Raw genomic sequence first — 5,278 nt, 5'->3', positions numbered from 1 at the left:
GGTTATTGTTTCATTCATTTTATCTAGTTTATTCAAAAAGGGTTAGAGAACAACTGCTCTGGGCACAATTCCTCCACTACCTTCATTAACACAGTTGTTATCATTATTCTATCTGTTTAAGTAGTAGGGTTTTTTTTGTTTTGTTTGTTTTTAAGTTCTGTGCCCGTCAGGACTCTATAAACTATAAAAATCTTAAACAAGTTAACTGACCAAATCAACATGCCAGTATTCACCCTGCAATCCACATCTGTGGATTCTGTTCCCGTAGTTATGTACACATAGGCCATCTAAATTCTGCTACTCTGCTCCACCAAGGATCTCCTCCCTCATCCTCAAAGTACTCATCTTGAAAAACTACAGACAAGCAGTAGTTTTTTGAGGTATCCAGGACATCACCTGCTCTGGAGATACAGTGACAGAACAGACTCCGGATCGAAGAAACACCCTCCTGAGTCTCATGCAGCCCCGCATTCCCGAGTTGCTGCTGAAGGCAGAAGAGGAGGCATGCAGGCACATGGGTACCTCAGATGACGAGATCAATCACAGTAACACACAAAAAGGAAGGAACAATTCCTCATGAAACAGCTTCACTCTCACCCTGTCTGTCAAAAACAGACCCTAAATTGCTCTTATAAATCAATGAGCCACTGCAGTTCATGAAGCATAGGAACAAAAGCAGTTTTTCCACAAAAAGGTGATTTCATTATTAGGTAGTTTTACGCACTGCAACTTCCATAAACAATTGTTTCCTCAGATACCATGTGCACTCACCTGGACTACAGCAGGGAAGATCTTCTCTGTATCAGAGAAGAATATCTTCTCTGAAGATACTCAAAACCCACCTGGATGCCATCCTGCACAATGTGCTCTAGGTGATGCTCCTCAGCAGGGGAGTTGGACTGGATGATCTCCAGAGGTCCCTGCCAACCTCAACCGTTCTGTGATTCTGTGATCTGAACATGCTGTCATAAGCACGACGAATTTTGCAGCCGGAACCACTTTTACTCACTATCATTGAATTAGAAAATGAAAGTTATTTAAGCCTGGGTAATACTTCAAAAACAGAAAACCAAAACTATAAAATACATTGTTCTGTGACAGGAATCAGTACTGTTTAGAACGGCTTTCACTAAGCACGCTGCAGCTGTTGTGTGCTTGTACTTCTGTCAAAAGAATTATTCTTGAGGGAGACTGAACTGTGTTATAGAGCAGTTCTGTTACTTACCAGTGTAAATGAGTAACAGCTCGTTAATATTGATGTTTGTCCACCATCCAGAGATGACTCTTTCCATACGCAGTGCTCTGGTTGCTGCTTGGTAGCCAATAGCCAGGTCAGACAGCACGTAACTGAGTACAGCCTGTCAAGTGGAAATTAAATCCATCAGAGGAGGACAGATTAAACTCTATACGGGCGAATTCACTCTTTCCATGACTCACCCAACTGTCTGAGGGTCAAAGACTCCTGTCAAACAAACATCCATATGGTCACAGCAGAAACCAAAGCGCAAAAGAAGACTGACACACGGGGGATTTGCAGAGAGGAACTGCAGCTGACAAGCAGTCACCAGATCCAATGCTGTGCTTCATCAGAGCAAAACGTGGCCAGTCAGAGCACAGGATCACTGTGAGCCTCCTGTGTCCCAAAATAAACGCTGCAGATTAGTTTTAGGTAATGTTAAAAACGTCCCCCCTCAGTTTCCTAGGGCCAGGATCTATCTCCCTCTCACAATACTTTTATCACTTTGAAACTCAGTCAGATTTAAGATAGGTTTGGTGCCAATGGATCAGATTTGGTTTGAAAAATAGTCTTTCGTTAATTTGATGTTTAAATAATATATCTTGCCCCTCATATTAAACTACCTGTAAATTAAAACCAAAGAAAACTCAACAAGCCTGTCCCTACCACCTGCAACAGTGTTTGCAGTTGGAGTTCAAACAGGAAGAGAACACAGTTCCCCTGCTAAACCAATATTTAACTAACAATCTGATTCATACGGACATGTAAATATCCCACAGCTGACTAATCACAAAGCTCTGCTCTTGGTTATCAGGCCAGGATTTCTCTAGAACACCTCCGCAGATCATCTTTCACAGGTTTCTGATTAACAGGGCTGCCAACTGCATATACATTAAAGTCAGCCATATGGCCTTGACTTGCCTGGAAAGCCCCAGTTGTCTCCACTCCTTCACAGCTCTGTAACTGTCACTTAGGGACAGCAGCCTCAGCGTGCCCCTATTTCCCCCGGTGCAAGAAGAGCAAAACCTGCCTTCCCCGTCACCTGAGCTGCCCCCTCCACTGCCCTGTTATCAGCACAGACCAGCCAGGGCCAGCACGTTGCACCCAGTCCTCCGGGATTTCAGGAGAGGCTGCTGTAAATGCATTTATTTTCCCATGTTTCCAGACAAGAGATATCCCAAACCTGCTCACACCAACGGAGAGTGCAATCCCAATTAGCCTCTGTGGGAGCTGGGCAGGAACAGCCACGTCTCGCTGCTCTTCACACATTTTAGGTTAAAAAAAAATGGTGCAAAAAGAGGTACTTACTTTGTTAAACAGCACCGCAGCATTAACTTGGCACAGCTGCCCTCTTTAGAATCTCGATTATCAGGTACACCTAAATATTAAGAATCTTGCAGTTATCCTAAAAGCACCCAAGACCCACAGGCCCTGTTCTGGGCACGCAATCCTGAGGTGGTCAAGCGAGGCTCAGGCTTACTCCCTTCATGACTAAATCCAGGCACTGGCTGGCAGTCCGGACGGCTCCCTCGCTCCCGGCATTAACTGCACTGCTTGTGGACAACCTGAAGCACTACCGTGGCCAGCCAGATTTCAGTGCAAAACCCAGCAAAAATTAAATGAACACTGCAAAATAAAGCCTTGCTTTGCAAGTTGGAAGACAGCCAGATTTCAGCTGAGTTTTCCTAACAATGAGATAAAGGAGGCAGTGAAAAGGAGGTAGCAGATCAACCCTGGAAATGGAGCAGCTTCCCAGAGAGGCATTTTCCTCCTAATCTATGCTAGCAAATAATACCAGAGACATGAGATTAAACATCCCGTCGTGATCTTTGAACATCCAGGATTACATTAGAGAGGATAAGAGGATAAAAATACCTGTAGGGTTTGCTTTGCATTATCTTGTGGCAGGCTGTTACACAGACAAATTCTGCCTAGCCAATGTTGTTGTTGTGACAACATACAGGGTTTCTTGCATGGCTCTGAGAAAATCAAAACAGTGAAAACAGTTAAAATGTCATTCTGCACAACGCAGTAAAACCAATACATTCTAGTTACAATTAAACATAAGATGTCCCATACACCAAATAACCACCTTTCAACTGTTCCTAGCTCCATGGATCTAGAAGAAGACTTCTTATTTCAAAAGACAGTTTCACTGTTAAGAAAAACCCTGTACCGTGAGACTGGGAAGAAGGTGAAGGGGTTAAGGTCTGGCAGCAGAAATAGCAGATGCGTCTCTGGCTTATCAGATTTATAGATTTATTCTGTAAAATCCCTGAATACCCACTTCTGCTGGGGATGTTCCCCTTTATTTTTAGAACATCTGAATAACTGCAGCTACATTTCTTGCCTGTGCATTAATAAAAAAAAAAACATATACATTATGCATCTGGGAAAAACAGATCGAAGACCTGAAGTTTCTCTCTACGAACACAGGTCCCCAGCAGCTTAAGCCAACCCCAGGCCACACTGCCACCCCCTCTACATCCCACACAACCTGTACCCATCCCTTGCCCACTCCTCTAAGAAGCCAGTTTGGGAAGCCTGGAAAGGGTGGAGAAGCGATTCGGCGCCAGCCGGAGCAGCCACACAGCCCTGCACACCCGTAACAGCACAGGCACACGGGACTCGGCCGCACCACAGGGCCAGGGCTACTGCAGCCCAGCCCAGCACCACGGAGATCGGCACGTTAGAGACCTACCAGGGAGGCTAAACCAGATAATCAATTACAAACCAATTCCTGGGCGTTACAACAAGTCCTGATGACCACATGCAGTCACGAAGGTCCATCTAGCTTACCAACAGCTCCCCAGGAGCAGCCAGTAACTGTGGTTGGAGAGAAATAGTAAAAGAGCAGGTAAGCCCAGCAAGTCCTTTTCCTGTTACAGCCTCACAGCCTTCTCCAGTCACAGATGTGAAGTCTTCCCTAACTGGCAAGCAGCATTTGGACAATCCTGTTCAAACAAACAGCAATGGATTAAAATACCATGAATTACCCTAGTATATTTCTGAACCCGTGTTCAGTGTATTATATCCTTAACATTTGGCAACAAAGAGTTGCACAGACCTACACAACTCATTTCCTCTTTTCCCTGGGGAAACCTTACAAACTCATTATCTTATCCAAATCTTACAAACTAAGATTCTTGGCTGCCACCCAGGCCAGCATATGTACATCATTGGCCAGGCCCAAAAACACCAGAAAAAACACTACCTGTGTATAACAATTTGCCTCTGTGATTTTGGTGCAAATCTTGGAACTGTTTCTGTGAGAGCACCTGCGTTCATCCTCTTCACCTGGGAGCTTGCACCTGCAGGAAGTCCAAGCACCCCAAGGACATCAGCTCTGAACTCAGCTGCAGGCTCTGCCCACTGCATTTAACCGCTTCCAGTCACGGTAGCAACCCCTGCAGAACAGAAGCTGCTCTATAAAGTCAGGCCAAGTTACACCAAAGAGTCAACAATAACCATTAGTACTCTATGAAAAGCTTCTGGCCATGCCCACAGGGTTCAGTAGGAGCTTTGCCCTGCAAAGCCCAACAGCCCAAGGCTGTCCTTTTGAATACACAGTACTCGTTACTATCTTGGTAGAAGCACATTATTTTAATTTCCTCACTTGGTGTTTGTAGATCAGGGTAATTCCCACACCAATCTTGTTCCTTAAGAATCTGCAACAATCCGAAAAAGGACGCAACTTGACTTATATAAGATTATATAAGTAACTATATAAATATAATAGTATCTAAGAGTGCATGTATGTATGCCTCATATGAAGTACAACATAAAACAAAAATACCACTCAGGAAATATCTCATTAAAAGAGGGATTTCTAAGATACAAAGTGTGTTGTACAGGTTGCTATAACTAGAATAAAAAACAAATCAAATGTTTCATTTGAATAATACCAATACTAAATTGTCTTTGCTTTACTATATTTTAATTATCTAATTAGATTAACATTAATACAGTTTTATCAGGTCATTATTTCCCATTGCAAGATTACAGTATTAAAAGTTGACAGAACAGCACAGTGCTGTACTG

This window comes from Anser cygnoides, chromosome 8 (assembly GCF_040182565.1).
Source record: "Anser cygnoides isolate HZ-2024a breed goose chromosome 8, Taihu_goose_T2T_genome, whole genome shotgun sequence".
Classification (NCBI taxonomy): domain Eukaryota; kingdom Metazoa; phylum Chordata; class Aves; order Anseriformes; family Anatidae; genus Anser; species Anser cygnoides.
This window is presented reverse-complemented; position numbering follows the sequence as displayed.